General features: G+C 37.4%; 1 long non-coding RNA gene across 3 annotated transcripts; it reads left to right on the top strand.

The window, feature by feature from the left end:
• Positions 1 to 10,047: 10,047 nt before the first annotated feature.
• LOC112169326 lies at positions 10,048 to 14,010 on the top strand. 3 transcript variants are annotated; one of them, XR_005801307.1, is made up of 5 exons: positions 10,056 to 10,445; positions 10,865 to 11,568; positions 11,848 to 12,198; positions 13,472 to 13,506; positions 13,692 to 14,010. It is a non-coding gene; the product is annotated as an uncharacterized LOC112169326 (long non-coding RNA). The 3 variants fall into 3 exon arrangements; XR_005801305.1 differs by having other exon boundaries at positions 10,048 to 10,445; positions 11,848 to 13,506; XR_005801306.1 differs by lacking the exon at positions 13,472 to 13,506 and having other exon boundaries at positions 10,058 to 10,445.
• The last annotated feature ends 3,226 nt before the right edge of the window (positions 14,011 to 17,236 follow it).

Below are 17,236 nucleotides of genomic sequence, written 5' to 3'. Positions count from 1 at the left end.
TCTCTTGATTTTCGATCTCCCAAATCAATTTTTCTTTCAGCTTGGTTGAATAAAATTTCAAAAACCTGTTTGGGTTCTAGTATTCATTTCAATTTCAAGATTATGTGTGTGATTTACAAACTTGGGTTTGATTTCTGGGCAACAAAACGTACGATTTGGTTGAATTTGTTTTTCAGACTTCATGTGCTTGTGATTTTGTTTGATGGGTTTAATTCCTCTTCTATGGTTTTGGTATTCAAGCTCTTGTTTTTAGTATTCAAGCTTTTGGTATGCAAGTTGATGTGGTTTTCGTGTATGATACATTATAATCTTGCATCTCCAGTTTGATTGCTTCTTATAGGGTTTGCATTTTATTGATGCTTTTGAGTGTAAGAATTTGAAATGAATGTGAACAATTGAAATTGAAATATGAACAAAAAGGAATTGAAATTGAAATATGAATAATTTCTGTTTGAACAAAAAGGTCAAGAAATTGAAATATGAACAATTTGTGTTTGTTATAGTGTAACTGCTCAAAAGTAGTGCAGGGCTAGCTATCCTCATAGCTTAGAAGGATATATATATACACTTTTAAGCTACCCATACTTATAGCTTAGAAGTACATGGAGAGAGAGAGAGAGAGAGAGAGAGAGAGAGAGAGAGAGTTTAATGCTTTAGCCAATTAATAGGCATCTCTGGTTACAAGAGGCAGCATACGTTATGTATCTGCATGCTGAAAAAATTGCAGCAGTACACTACAGCGTATGTTCCACACTACCATGTATGAAAATTATATATTATCATCTAGCTTCTTTGAATCTTTTGGAATGGTTTCAGTGGAGCAATCATGTTATGTTCATGGTTCACAAAAAAAAATGAAAAATAAAAATGTTGATCGATCATGGTTAATAACCGAAAATGATTAATTATACCCCTTTTCTTATTTGGTTCTATGGTTGGGTAATAATAATGAGCTTAGTGTTTGCATTTTTCTTCTGAATACATAATCCAAGCTAGACAATTTTTCTTCTATTTGGTGCAAGTATTAATAGTAAATTGTTGATATGCATGTAGGTTTCCCAGCACAGGAAGCTAGCTAGCAGGTAGCAGAAAAAGAGATCAGATCAGAAAAGTGGTGCAGGTCTCTTATTATAGCTAGTAAAGGCTTGCAATAAATTGAGGTACTATTTCTTTAATCCTTGAGGAGATGAAAGCTTCTAATATATGTGGTTAATTAGAGAGAGATCGATACTTCTTGATTTGTTAAAGAGTTGTATTATGATATCTTTTTTTTGGTCTGAATAATACTTCATTAAACAAAACAAAGAGAACAAACATAAGGAACCCAGAAAACATCTTAAACAAAACAAATTGATTTGTTATATGACTGGAGGGTTAATCTCATGCATATGCACATTAGCTAGTTGCAATAGCTTATTATTAAAAGCAAATTCAAGAGATTCCTTATTCAAAGGTTTGCTAATGTATGAGCTGAGATTGAGCAATATTTTCCTTCTCTGGCTAACACACCCAGCTAGCTCCTATTGATCTTATCAGCTTGTCTAGTTTAATTAGGAGAACACATGGAATTAAGGCAATACCGTCTATGTCTATATGTTACTTTTGTTAATGAACTCAAGGATGTTTATGATCTTTCAACCGCATATATTTATTTTATTTTTATTTTTAAATAGCTGGGTCAGTCTAACTGTAAGCATATTTCTCGTAGGTGCTCAAATGGTGATGAAGAAGAAGACAAGGAAGTTGGTTGGAAATACCTTCATGGTGATGTTTTCAGACAACCTTCAAACATACCACTGTTTTGTGCCGTCTTGTTCAAGATCCAAAGACACCGATCTGGAAAACCTCGGAAAGGATGTTATTCATCATTCTTGAATGATTGATATGGATTTTGAAATACCAAAGTTTTGTACAGATACTTGATTAGATTCAAGCAGATCCTATTTTTTCATTAGTCCATTTGATCAGAGAGAACTAATCTGCATTTTTTGATATGGTTGTTTGGTTGTTCTCTGGTGACTTCTCTTTGCACTTGATTTGGTTGGATGACAAAATTTTCGCAGTTGGTTTGTTTGCTAATTTGTTTAGGCTATTTATATTTGTAACATATTTGCTTAATGCGAACCAAAAACCAATTGTTATTAATGTTACTGATATATTTGTATAAGTTATTTTTAAAATTGTCCAATATTAATCATATATGGTCACCATGATTTATAAAAATTGAAAGTTAACAAAAATTAATAAAGACATAATAAAGATTAAAAATAATAACAAGAGCATTTGAAGAACTTTGTATTACCAAACAATCAAAGCAAAATAATCTCTCATGTCCAATTTGGTCATTTCACAAACCAAAAGCACAAGCCAGTTTGATTTACCAAACACTTTGTCACTGCTGCTGCCACTGACAGCTCTTATAAAAAGCGAGTTTACCAAACACTCAGCAGCTTTGCTTTTCAGCCACTTATTCTCAGAAATAAGCAGAAGCCAGCTTTTCTGAAAAGAATCAAACATAGCCTTTCTCTTCCGCCTCTCTTCCTCCAGACACATCGCACACAGATCGAACTCCGATATGACCAGATCAGACGCCGATTAAGGCACCAAACGGTGCCATATGGATGTCGTCGTCACTGGCGCTATCAACTATATCATCAAGTGATGGGTTCGTCAACAACGTCTTCTGGGTCCAGACCATTCTTGGCCGAAGCTTAGGTCAAATACAGGGCCGACGAGATCGGAAGAGTCTGGCATCCCCGATGAATATCTTCGTAGAAAGGTACTCTCTTTTTCTATTTAACAAATTACTTAAACTATATTTCACATCAGATTGATATTTCTATTTGTTGTAAACATATTAAATTGTTGTCTGCAACTCCGTAGAGAAACAGACGATGGAGACCAAAGTGTAGCAAGTAGACGAAGCGCCACCGCCGGAGGCCCAACCCATCGTTTTACAACCACCACCACCACCACTTTCCGGTCAGTCCCTACTCAACTATTATCTTCGATTATGCAATCTTGTTAACACTGTCTTCTTATTCTGAATGCTGGGCGATTATGCAATCTTGTTAACACTGTCTTCTTGTTCTGAATGCTGGGTTTCATATTATCTGGGTTTTCTTACATTGTAATTGTGGATTTGTGATGTAGAAATAGCTCAAATGGTTTGTGGATCTTGCCGCCGCCTGCTTACATACCCACCAGGAGCCAAGGATGTGCTAGAAGGTTTTTCTCTCCTGTTTTCAATTAGTTATCGGTTATTGTTCTCAGTCTTATTCTGTCATTTCTTTAGCTCAAATGTAATGATTCTGCTCACTGTATTGTGAATTTGTTTACTGATTGAATGGCTTGACAACTAAATTTTCTAATATGGAAATTGAATATATATATAAACCTGTACAAGAAAGAATTGTTGGGTTAGCCATATACTTAATAAATAGGGATTTTGTCCATTTACCCCATTTCTAGGGATTTTTTTCCCACTTACCCCATTAAGTTTTTTTAATTCTCTCTTACCCAATACACTCTAAGGGAGTCTTCCCTAATACCTTTTTTTTTGTTTTTAATTTTTTTTTAATACCATTTTACCCTCACCCCCTTGTTACTTAGAGAGAGAGAGAGAGAAAATAGAAGAGAGAGAAACCATGGGAGACTTCGCCGGAGCCCGTCACCGGTCACCGGCCGCCGGATTCCGGTCACCGGCCGCCGGATTCCGGTCACCGGCCGCCGGATTCCGGCCAACTTTCGCCGGAAACCGGTCACCGGTCGCCGGATTTCGGTCACCTACTGCCGCCCACCGGAATTTGCTGAAAATCTCACCGGAAAGTTTTTTTGCCCCCAATAGACATCTATTGCCCCCTAGTAGATGGGCAATAAACCTCTATTGCCCCCCAATAGACGTCTATTGCCCCCTAATAGACGTCTATTACCCTCCAATAGACGACTATCAGCCATGTATTACCCCCCAATAGACGTCTATTACCCTCCAATAGACGACTATCAGCCATGTATTGCCCTCCAATAGACGACCATCAGCCATGTATTGCCCCCCAATAGACGTCTATTACCCCCCAATAGGACTTTCAGTTGCTAAAATGAGAACTAATCTCCCTAAATTTAGACAAATAAAACTTTGATTACAGAAAAAAACAAGGAGATTACATAAATTCAAAACGTCTATTGCCCCCCAATAGCCGTCTATTGCCCTCCAATAGATGGGTAATAGACGTCAATTAGAGAGCAATAGACATTCAAAACTTTTTTTTTCCTTTTTCCTTTTTCCTTTCCTTCTGTCCTGTTACTTAAAAAAAAAAAAAAAAAATAGAAATTGATTTGGGCACCCAGAGAAAAGCTCTGGGCACCCAATCACCTTTCTCCTCTGCCACAGCCTGGGTCGAGCACCGGCGGCGTCCAGGAGGCCATCGAAGACGTCATGTGGTCGTCGTTGTCAGCGCCGGCCGAGCTTGGGCGAGCTGCAGCAGAATCCGAGCAAAAGTCGACCAGCACCGGCTAGGCAGTTGGACGCGGTCGAGCTCCCCGGCGAGTTGCACGGAATCTGGGCGTTGCAGCAGTTGGACGCGGGCGTTGCAGCAGTTGGACGCGGTCGTTGTCAGAGCTACAACGGTTGGACGCTGTTGAGCTCACCTGCGAGTTGCAGCAGAACCTGGGCGAGAGGTCGAACCTCGCCGGAGTTGGAGATCCGGGAGCGATGAGAGAGAGAGAGAGAGACGGAGAGAGAGCAGATCGGAGAGGAATGATAACAGCGAGTGTCGGAATGATAACAACAACGACGGCAAGGCTGCGGAGGCTCGGGATCGGCGAACAATCGAACGACGACGAGAACGTTCAAGTGGCTGGAGCTCCGATTGGAGCTTCTTTGTCGTCTTCAGGCTTGGACTGCATCTCCGGCGCGGCGATCGCAGAGAGAGAAATCGGAAGTGGAGATCGGAAGGGGAGAGAGAGAAAGGAGAAAGAGGGGTTTGCTGGCAGCGTGGAGAGAGAGAGAGAAGAGAAGACAGAGTGGCATAATGTAATTTTTTAATTAGGTGGAGGGCAATGTTGTCATTTCTCTTTAAATTGGGTTAGTGGGAATAAAAATCTGTTGCTGGGGTAAGTGGGATAACTTTGGTTCATTTTGGGGCTTTTGGTCAAGGACCCTAATAAATAAACAGTCAAGTGGATTGCATTGAGCAGGAAAAGAAACAAACTGTACTTAGTCTTCTTTTTGTTCCCCTGTTTCAGATCTAAAGCACAATAGAGGTTGGTTATGGTAGATAGGTTATATTTGAACTTAAAAAGAAAATTATGGGTAAACATGTTTTTGTGAACCTTCTTTGCAAGATGGAATCTTACTTCTTGATATTCATTTGGGTAGTTCTACATTTACATTTTGTTTCGAAGAATTTGGCTAAGGTTTGCATCTTTTTGCTTCTGTTTGTGGTTGAGAACTCAGCATCTATTAATTTATATTATGAATGTCCTACTCCTTATATTAAAATGGATCTCAATTTTAGTCTCCTTCACAATGCTGGTAATTTTTTTTATGCTGCATTGTTTCCTTCTGTCTAATTTTTTTTTTTTTTTTTGTGGCTCAGTTTATTCCTCTACTGCATTGTTTTCTTATGTATAATTTTATCTATTTTTTTGTGGCTCAGTTTAAACCATTGCTGCAAGCTGGTCTTGGTATGGAGAAGATATCTGCAGTGAGGTGAAAATGCCTAGAACGTAATGCTGCTGCGTTGGCATGGTAAGTTGCACTAACCGTGAACTTTATGGAATAAGGGTTTTATGCAGTGAGATGAGAATGGCTTTAGTTCTTTGCAATATTATTTTTCAAGGTGCACAGAAATATACTAATAAATGTATTAGAATGTAGACTCATGAATTTGTGTATTGTCTTTTCCTCAGGTTCTCGGTTTCAATCTAATTATCTTTTACTCTGTTGACCTTGTCGGTAAGATTGCTCAGTATTGCTACACATATGAGGAGTAGGTGAAGTTGTCCTGTGAGCTCAAGTAGTGAAATTTGTGTTTACAAGGTAGAAGAGTGATTTGCTCCTGTTTTTGGTGGTTCTTTCACTTCTGTATATGGTTAATGAGTTGCTCTTTTATTTTTTTTATTTTATATTAAATAAGGCTCCAATGGCCTTTTTTTTATTTTTTATTTTTTTTACTTTTATTATTATTAAGAGGAAGGCTCCGATGGCCTCCATACCTAGTTTTCAGATTATTATTAGCATATAGACTTGCTTCGTGGCTCAAATGGATATAGATAAATGATTTAAAATGCTAAAAGGTAAGTATGAAAATTCTTTATTTAGCTGAGATTATTCATAAAATGATTTAAAAAAAGAAAAAAAGAAAAACAGAACCTGAGCCGAACTGAATCGAACCGGACCGATTGGTTTGGTTTTGATTTTGAATTTTCAAAAACTAAAAACCGAACTGAATAAAACTGAACTCACCCCTCGGTGGCAAAAGGTAATACGCAGATGTCAACAAGGCAAAGCTACAAGATTGACCCTCTACCAAGTTAAAGAAACACCTTTCAACAAATGAAGGTACTCTTCCTATAAGGGACCGCTGCATTAGGGCATGTAAACCACACAAGCAATGACAACCATCAGAGGCAGCAAGCTTCGAATTGTAGCTCGTGTCGTCAATTTTCACGGCAACGAAGTCATCTCTTGTACCAATGAGTCTGGGGCTTGCAAATGGTAAACAACTATTGCACTATTGTCTTGAAAAGAAGCAGAAGAAGCTACATGCTACATGGCTATGTGGCGACCTCTCTCTTAATGCTGAAGCTCCACAGCCCACAGCTCCACTTTTATCACATTGAAGGAGATATTGATCACTTGTTCTTAATTCATGCTTGTCGTTGATGCTCAGTTTGCTATAAAACAAGATTGTAACAAGCAATAAATAATTTAATGGCTCTCCTTTCGTTCTTGGACATGCACAAGCTTTTTGCCACCACGTAAATGATGGGACACGAGTCCATTCATCCAAGAGACAATTGATGGATTCTAGTTAAAGTGACAACAAATTAAAGAATGGAAATAGGCAAATTGAAGACCAAAATCCACCGCTCCTTGTGTGGCGTACAATAAAAATAATTGGTCAAATCTAATGGTTGGTATTTCAATTTGCACACACCAAAAGCCAAAATACCAAGTGGGCCTCCGTGGATGGGAAATGGAAGCAAGCTGGTGACATCACTAGGCTGTTTGGACCCAAATTCAAATCCTCGTCTCAGTGTCCGGATCAAATGTTCATCGTCAAGAGTATATATTTGGTGCAAGCTTTAGAGGCCAGCATGTTAGACACTTCACTGAATTTAGGGTGTACACAAAATATTCAAATTGACAGATCCATAAAAAATATCTGTCAACAAATCAGTACAAAACCGAAAACAATTCAAATCCAATGAACTACGGTCAGTTGGATCCCACAAAGGGGTTGTAGGCAATCTAACGTCCCACTAGATGCAATCATCACTCTAAACAGAATCTCTGACTCTGCCAATCAAATTCGGCCAGTCCCAAATGAATCATTGGCTGCAGTCAAATTGTCCTAACACCAAAAAAATCAAATTCATTCCCAAATCACAAAAATAAAGTCCAAACCAAATTCAAGGGCTTTAAATCCTATCGTAAACACAAATTCAAAATAAATGGGTCATCTACCCATTTAAATCTCAAATGCCAGAACTATATGAGGTTTGATCCCGCAAAGGGTGTGTAGGCAATATAGAACCAAATTTATCTAGATCTAACCACGTGCTATACACAAAATCAAATCTCTAGTCCACTTCAATCAAATTCATTCCAAACACTATTCTCATTCCAAAATCAAAACTCTCCAATGAGTCATTGATAGGAGCATTTTAATGCGACATTTTGAATGTTATTTCTTCATATTTACTTAATTATTTCCTTAAATAAATCAATTTTTTTTAGAAAGTTTATATTTTTAGTAATTTTAATAAAGGACTAAATATTGTTTAGTCATTGAGCTTTTGACCATAAAACACTTCAGTCCCTGACCTTCTAATTTCACAAGTTTAGTCCCTGTACATCAAAATTTCAGGCCAATAGGTCCTTGCAGTCTAAAAGTCGCGGTGAAATAACTATTATGCCCTCAGTTCTTTTTTTTAATTAATTAATTATTTTATTTTTTTTTGAAAAGGAATTTTTTTTCCCTTTCTTTCTTTCTATTTATTTTTTTCTGTTTTTTTCCCTTTCTTTCTTTCTGTTTGAAAAAAAAGAATAAATAAAATAAAGAAAAAAGAATAAATAAATAAAAAAAAAGGAATAAATTTATTTAAAAAAAAAAACTGAGGGCATAATGGATATTTCGCCGCGACTTTTAGACGGCAAGGACCTATTGGTCTGACATTTTGAAGTATAGGGACTAAACGTGTGAAATTAGAAGGTTAGGGACTGAAGTGTTTTATGGTCAAAAGTTCAAGGACTAAACAGTATTTAGTCCTTTAATAAAAGTTTCTATTTTTAGGTACTATGGAGAGAATGGAGCATAAATGAGCTTAAAGAAGAAAGAGAAGCAAGAAAACGTTGGAAATAGCTAAGGCAAGGCACAAGGGCTGCAAAATTGAGCTGAAACGAAGAAATGAAGTTTTCCTGGTCCAACCAGGAAATCCTGATCCAACCAGGAAATCCTGTTTAGAATAGGAAACTTTGGCAAAGCAAGACTCCTGAGTCAACTAAGAAGCATGATCGGAAAAATAAAGGAAAATGGCGAAAAATGAGGAGTCCTGATGACACTAGGATACCTGGGTGGACTAGGAAAGCCCAAGAACAAGCTCAAAACATCCTTTACAAAGGTGATATGGATTGGGAGTCATTTTTGACAAGAAAAGATGGATAAAAATCAGATTTTGGGTCCGTATTAGACACAAACTGATTTTGGTCGAATTTCAAGTATGTATCTGGATAATGACATCTCAATTAAATCCTAAATGCATCTAGACATGATTTGGCATTTCATGCGTCTTTTCTTGTAGTGCTCTAAGGTTTCCTAACCCCATTAGGACTCTTTATGTCTTCAGGACTCCTAGTCAAACAAGGATACTTCACATGAAATGTTCTTAAACCTTCCGAAATCTTCTTTTGCTTTCCTAGTTCAATTGAGACTCCTTGTGTCAATAGGTTTCCTTTCCCTAGCAGAGTAGGTTTCTTAGTCCAATCAGGACTTTGCATTTTCTCCATTTTTTTTCATTTCTCGGAACATGTTTCCTAGTTGACCTAGGTTTTCTACTTTGACTGGGATTTTTAGTTGAACCAGGAACTCATGGTTGGACCCTGAATACTCCTTTATTTTAGCTCATTTTGCGTCCCTTGTGCGTTCTACTGATCATTTCCAATACCTCATGTCCTTCTCAGGTGCCTTTAAGCTCATTTCCTTGTCATTTATTCCAATGTATCTAGAAAATAGAAACTAAGTTAAAAATGATGGATTAAGTTAAGGAAATAACGAAGAAAAATATGAGGAGTTGACTATTAAAACATCGCATTAAAATGCTCCTCCCTCACTGCCTAAAAATCCACTTTCGAGAAACATGTTGGTAGCATCATTTGCGGAAGTTATCTGAACTCTCATGATCGAAGTCATCAGGGAAATGCAAACATTAGGGGGATATGTCTACATGTTCGGTTTCAAAACGTGAAGGGAGTGTTGTATTTTTTTCTCCTTCGACTGAGGTTATTTTTGTCCCACTGGGTTTTTATTACTCGGAAAGGAGATGAGTACCACGTTTGGGCGACACAAGGGGTAGTGTTTAAGGACACCTACTTTGTGTGTCTGGCCCAAACTTTGATTACTTGTCTAAGTTGTAATAAGGTTAGTCTTACTAATATCTACGGAGATATTTCAATCATTGTATGATTCAATTACCTTGTAAGACGCAGATTCTTTACTTGTAATCCTTTATATAAAGAATCTCATATTATCAATATCAATGAAAGTACAGTTTATTCTCTCTCAATTTCTGATTTCTTAAATTTTTTTATATGACTTTTTTTTTCCCATCAAATTTCCTAAATACTCTCTCTCTCTCTCTCTCTCTCTCAGAGCCTTAGCCCCGCCTCAAACCCATATCTCCTCTCTCAGAGCCTTAGCCCTGCCTCAAACCCATATCTCCTCTCTCAATAGATAAGATTATATAATTGAAAGGCCCGAAGGATGCTGAAAGGGGATCTTGGTAGCAAAGGGGATCTCGCTTCGTCCATAGAATCTATTAATCCCAACGGCCAGTTCGCTCTCTTCGGCTCTGGGGACGGTGAGCTTCCGTCTCTGTCGGAAGGTGGAAGACTTCGCTCTCTTCCTCTTCCAGCTCAACGCTCAAGGTTAATTGCCCCGACGAGGCTGGCTGCGACCTCTGCAGCATTGTGATCCAATTCGGCCTTTGCATTACCGAAGGAGGTAATCCGAATTTATCGACATTGTAGAGTTTGTGTATTCTTGTCACATGTGACCTTTTGGAGTTACTTACTTGTGCCTACTAGCATGAAACAATCAATTAGGTTGGAAAATCATTAGGGGCCTGTTTGGATATAGGGATTTGGGAGTGTGGATTTGGATTTGAAACCCCCAAATCCAAATCTGCTTGTTTGGCTGTCTTCTTTATTGAGTATTTGGATTTCTTCAAAATCACCCCAGAGATTTCAGATAGCAAATTTTGATGATTTCAAAATTCAAATAACTAGGGGACCCTAGTTATTTCAAATCATCAGGTCTTGGATTCTTTGAAAAAACAGATCATGCTCTCTCTTTGTTCTTTTCTCCTCTATCACTCTCCAAGGTTTCTCTCACATCCTTCGATCTACTCTCTCTCACTGCAGTCTCTAATCTCTTCTGGGATTGGATTGAAGAAATCCAGGCCCAACCTACTGTCTCGACTCCAACAGAGACCGGACCCAGCCATCATCGACGCCGGCGACCAAGAAGGCCAGACCCGCCGATCACTCGTCGCTGAACTCGCTCTTCGGCGACCTGGGCTTCTCCGTCGATCTTCGTCTTGTCTTCGGCTTTATAGATCACCTCTTTCTCTCACTTGGTCTGTTCTTCTTCTGCGTCGCCGACGACTCATTGACGCCGACAATGGTGGCTGAGCTCTCCGCCGCCGACTTCATCCCCTCCGAGTCAAGTTTCAGATTGCTCTGAAGCCTTTGATGGTTGATTTGGTTGAGATGGATGCTGTTCTAATATTACAAAATCTAAATCTTCAATTTTAAATCTCTATATATCTTTTTTAATCTAAACTGCAAAATTTAGAATACACATATTTCAATTCTGCAGATTTTAAATACATAAGATTTGAAATTCAAATCCAAATCAAAATTCTGTTTCCAAACGAGGCCTAGAAGAATTGTCTTTATTTCTGGTTTAGTGGATTTCAGATAAGAACTTTTGAATAATACATCACCCACAACCGCATCCCTTCTCTTTTGGGTGAAAATGACTCGGATACTAGTCTCTTGTATACTTGCTTTCTCCTTCATCTCCACTAATCCTGCCTTTGCAGTTGCACCTAGGCCTCTTGAAGGTAATATGTTGTCCCTCTCTCTCTAATCTAACCTTCCCCACCTCAATTTCTATGGGGAATATCTCAACCTGGTCTGTTTTTACTCAGCTATATATTTGTTTACTACTTTGATCTATATGTACTTAGCATTTCTTGAGAGATTGTATTGATCTTAGCTGTATAGAATGAATGATTCATTCTTTGCTCCAATTTGTGCTCACTATCTTTGTATCTGACCCCATTTGGTCCTAATGTACTTCAGGCTGTATTCTAATTTGTTTAATTCATTCTATTATGTAGAAGTGCTAAAGACATCTCTCAAGGTGGATTGACTCAAGGGCAACAAACTCAGATCGCTTGAAATGAACAAAGAATAGAAAAGGTAAAAAATTTCCCCAGAACCTATATTTCAACCTTTACTGGTAGTTGGGAAATGGGGGAAGATCTGTTGCATCTTAAGTCCTAATATATGGAGGCAGGATGGTAGTGACCCTTCTGGTTAACACATTATTTTAAAATTTCTTGCACATTCTGGAAGAGCTTGAAAATTTGGAAGAGACAGAGTATTCAAGAAAGTTTAGGTGCACGTGTTGGGAAGCTATCTCATGGTAAGAAGAAATAAGCAATTGAAGAAGAAGAAGAACTTTTGAGGTACTTAATTAATGAAAATTATCTATGTAAAAGTATTGCACGTTTAGAATTTAAGACACTCAAGTACTCACTTTTCCAAGATTGGACTTTAAATTCTATAATTGATAAGCTATTCAGATTACAGTAATAATTAGACTCTGAAATCATAGTATTGAATTCCTAATCATTAGATTCTGTAATTGTGATACTTGCATTTTGTTGAACTGGCTTTAGATTCTGATATGGTGGGGTTTGTTAACATTGTTATTGTCCTTTTCCCAAAAGCCACTCTCTTTGATCTAACCTCTTCTAGTTGTGTTATTGTCGAGAATGTTACTTTGTGCTTACTAACTTAACACTTTCTCTAGTGTTTTCTCTGAGTTGGTTTTTGGGTTAAAAACTGAATCTAGTATATACAAAAGTATGTTTTTTTTGGTCTTTCTGACCCCTTTTGGCTTACGACAATCAAGCAGTTTGGTGTCTATCGGCATTCAAAAGAAATCCTTCACAGTTTGAGTCTCTTAGTAATTCCTTATTCTTCTCCTCCTGTACCTCCGCTCTCTCTTTGTTTGGCTAAGTTAGAATTTTCATTCTTTTACTTAAATCTCTAGCAACCGATCTGGAAAACTAAAATCAATTTCACTTCCATCTGTTTTGGGCTATTCTTCCTCTTGTAATACTTCTGTGTTTCTCATGGTTTTTACTTTATGATGAGTATACGGCATAGTGAATTGTTCAATTGCTACTCAAATTGAGGGTCTGTAGTAGTAATTTTGAATTGTTTTGACTTTTTTTTTCTTTTATGCAGTCTCTCAGGTCGAACATTTTGACCTCTTTCTGCATTTGTGGGGTTTCTTATAATTCTTTTTATTATCTTAAACTGGGATTAATCTCTTGCTTTTAAACTTATGTTTAGTATTAATATATGGGTTTTGGTTATACTCGGTTGATTTTCAAAAATGCATCGAGCATGCCCATTTGGTAATTGTGATTCCAGAATATAGCAACTAGGCTCCAATGTTTGACAATTTTACTTTACAAGTCCTTGGTCCTAAAAATTATCCAGAACCCGTTTCTTTTTACATTCCCATGTTTCACCATGATTTCCGACTTGGGTTCTCACATTTCTACTCTTCGTCTAATCTAGTCTCACGTATATATCGTTTGTCCTTCTCTTTTGTTTCTGGGTTGTTACTTTGGTGTTCACAATGACAGATTTAATTTATATTTTGTCATTGTTGAGTATTAATTTTCTGAAACCTCATTTTTTTTGTACTTTTTATGTTGAAAATAGGATGGTAAGACGGATGAAAGCCACCACCGCAACAAGTAATTATACTTTAAATTTGTTCTTCATTTGCGTATTAAATATCTGGTTGATTTCTCTATCATGGAACAATAGTTGCTGCAATGTTTGGTTTTCATTCAAAAATGCATCAAGCATGCCTATGTTTTGTTCTTTTGACGATATCATTAGGTTGATAATTGTTTGGGTTTTGCTTTACACCTTGCAGTTTCAGCACATGCAGTGAAAAGTTCTAGGCAAACTTTGAAGGCAAGTGATTGGCATCTTGAAGGAGCTGGGAGCATTTAATATATTCTACAGCCAAGCCATAGGAGGAGAAGAAAAAAACAAATGTCTAAGCTCTAGAGTACATTGCAAATTATTTTGCTATTCAGCTTCAATAGTTAGGTCTCATGGAACTTTTGCTATTCAGACTCATGGAACAATTAACGACTAGAGTAGTTGTATTTTGATGGTTGTAGTGACATTGGAGGTTCCATAATGAATGAGAACATCAATGAATGGCACGAGCAAACTTATATGTGTCATCCGAAATTAGGGTTGGGAGATGTAACTGAAATACCGACGCTGAAACCGACCGAACCGGTACCGATACCGAGTGGCTCTGTTTTTTTTTTTTTTTAATTTTTTTTTTGTGGAGTGCCGAACCGAAACCGTACCGAATGTATTGGGCTTGGGTCGGGATCGGATTGGACTTTTTTCATACTGTTAAGTTATCGACCCGGCCGGTTAGATTGCTACAAAGCGATGCCAGGCTGCAGCTCGCGTCATTTGACTAGGTCATTTGACGTTTCAACCTGAAAAAAATGCCTCCTTCGTTCTTTGCAGCCTCTGCCACGATTCCGTTTCTGATAATTCTCCAGCAGCCAAATCGAAGACAACTAGACGAGTGCCACGGTTGCAAACTTGGATCACGGGTTGATTTTGCAAGATCATCGTCGAGAAGAAGAGAGACGGAATCGGAAGCGCGGCCGAAGCAGAGGACAAGGACTTTGTTGATGGTGGATCTGATGATCGAATCCAATCAATCCACCTCTTGCTTCTTCGTCAATGTGGTCAATAGGTAACTCATGATTCTTCAATTTGAGCGGGAGACCAAAATAACACAGCGGCAAAGAAGCAATTGAATATCACAAAGAAATATTTAAAGAGAGAGGAGGAGATTAAGAGGGAGTGAGGAGCCGTGAGGGAGAAAAGTAGACAAATCGAAGTTGAAGTCAAGAACTCAAGAAGTTGAAGGTCTGATTTCAACTAGACAAATGTCTTTTGCCTTTATCTGTCAAAGACTCAAAGCTAGTCACTGTTAATAGTTTATGACTTTATGTCTTTATGCCTCTGTGAGTTATGAGTGTATACATCTTTACTTTCTATCATGATGAAGTAGGAATGCATTGCTTTGGTCAGTTGTGCATTGCTTTGAAAGTTGAAACTTCACAAAATTTTGAAAGCAGAGCTGGTGTACCGAACTATACCGAATGGTACCGAACCGATCGGTTTCAGGACGGTTCGGTTTTGATAGGCAATTTGACGAGTACCGAGCCGTATTGAACCGTCTCAAAAAATCGGTTTCGGCTTCGGTATACCTTCTTTAGTGACCCGTACCAAGCCGATCCCAACCCTATCCGAAATACAAGCCAACAACAAACTCGAAGAATAATATGTTGGAGCAACAGAAAAACAGTAGGATAGAAGTTTAAATATGTTGTCCTATAATTGTATTTGGAATGGAAAGACAACATCAATAAACTGTTAAAGAGAGTCAAGATAGACAACAAAAGTTTTGGACATGGGTATATCATTTACGGTTCTATGTAATTTCAGACAACATAAAACTGATTGTTGAACATTATTTTAACAATAATTATTTGTCACTTTTTGTCATATAAAACGACAGTTAATTGTCATTACAAATTTATTACAACAACGGAAAACTATAATTAAAGCTCAATATAGACAACAAAAAAGTTCTCATTACTCATTCTTTGGTTCATTCAGACAATAGAAATATCATGTTTATTGTCTTTGAAATAGGTTTCAAACCATGATAGTCAAATTTTGCTACCGTTTCTTTTCATTTTTATCTACACTTTTATGTTGTCTCATTTCATGTTAACGGATCTGAGAGTTATGATGATTTTATCAGAAAACAGACGACCATAAAATTTTCTGTCATCTGATTGCTCAACAGACGGCAGCAGCAAAGACAACAGTTTAGGATTGATTCAGACGATAGAGATCCTCTGTCGTCTGATTAACTTTTTGGCATAGTGGACCAAAACTAATGGGGTGTCAGGTACGCTTCAATTTCTTATCCTTCTTGTGCTTGATTGGTCACATTCAAAAGTAGGGCTGGGCATTTAAAGAATAAGTTAGTGAAGTATAAGTAATGAAAAATACAAGTATAATTTCTCTAAGTATACATATCACACGAGTTTACAAGTATTTTGTGGGGTAGAAAACGTTTTACAAGTGTATTTTCGTTACTTCAGGCATTCAACAAGAATCAAAATTCGATTATAATCCTAAAGTCAAGGTTGGAATTGCGGCCCAAGTATAGTCACCAAGACACAAACTTCCTTTCAAATCCTTTGGGCAACCTTACTGAAATGGTCAGGTGGGGGAGGACGAACACGAGAGGCAAAATCCATTTTGGCATGAGCTACTCCCACGTAGTGGTTTAGGCCCATTTAAAAGCACTTTTGGATTCAACAACCCGTCATGAACGTTGTCCCCTTTCTAGACACCATTCCATATAGGCTATACTTACTTAGATAAGAAAGGTCATAAGTGTGAAGAGAGTTCAGCAAGTGTTAATAAAGGCCACCCTCAACCTTAAGGGACCTGAACTAGGCACCAATAAGGGGTTTTAGGCCAATATTAACAAAAGAGACTTCCCTATTCCCGTTATGATTTCAAACTCATAATCAAATTCTAACTCTATCAAACACCATCACCAACGAAAATACAAAATAATTTTACAATTTACAATTATATACAATATTGAAGCAACAAATGCGAAAAGACTTTTCAATCCCCTGTAACGGCGCTAAAAATTGATGGACTCGAATTGAGTTCTCAAAATTAACCCTGTTGACAATTGTTAGTATATAGCAAGTAGGGATCGTTCTATCTGGAGATTAAGAGTGCTCCTGTCATTTAAACGTCCAAGAAAGAAATATTAATTATAAGTATACAATATTTACGAAAAATACAAAGAAAAGGGGTTTTCAAATTGTTTTTATTTCTAATCTAAATTAAACTAATTACATTGATCAATCAAACCATAAAACAACGATAATATGGACGGCAAAGATATATGATGTAGTCAACAACCTTTAACACGAAAACGAGATATCAAATAACAAATCACGAATCAAAACATGCACTTGGAAGAAATCAATCAAGAACAAAGAGGGACGCCTACAAGGTTCTTTTTACTTTCCTTAGTTAAATTAACTAGATGAACGCACCATAGTTAACCCTATTAATGCAATGCTAGTGAGTGATCAATCCATTAAGAAAACATATTCAACGCAATAAGCACTTTGAAAGTTTGATTGATTTAAGAAAAGCACACGAGTTAGAACGCTAATCAAGCATGCAATTCTTTTTGTTGATTTACCTAGGGAATTATAGGTTTTCCACTTAACAATCAAGACCTAGAATGTTAGCAATCTTAATATGGATTTTCAATCATGTAACTCGAAACCTAAATTGGCCATCAAAGAAATTGAAAATCATGAAAGGCGGGAT

The sequence above is a fragment of the Rosa chinensis genome, chromosome 6 (genome assembly GCF_002994745.2).
Source record: "Rosa chinensis cultivar Old Blush chromosome 6, RchiOBHm-V2, whole genome shotgun sequence".
NCBI classification, from domain to species: Eukaryota; Viridiplantae; Streptophyta; class Magnoliopsida; order Rosales; family Rosaceae; genus Rosa; species Rosa chinensis.
The sequence above is the reverse complement of the archived record's forward strand: the minus strand, read 5'-3'. Positions and strand labels throughout refer to the sequence as shown.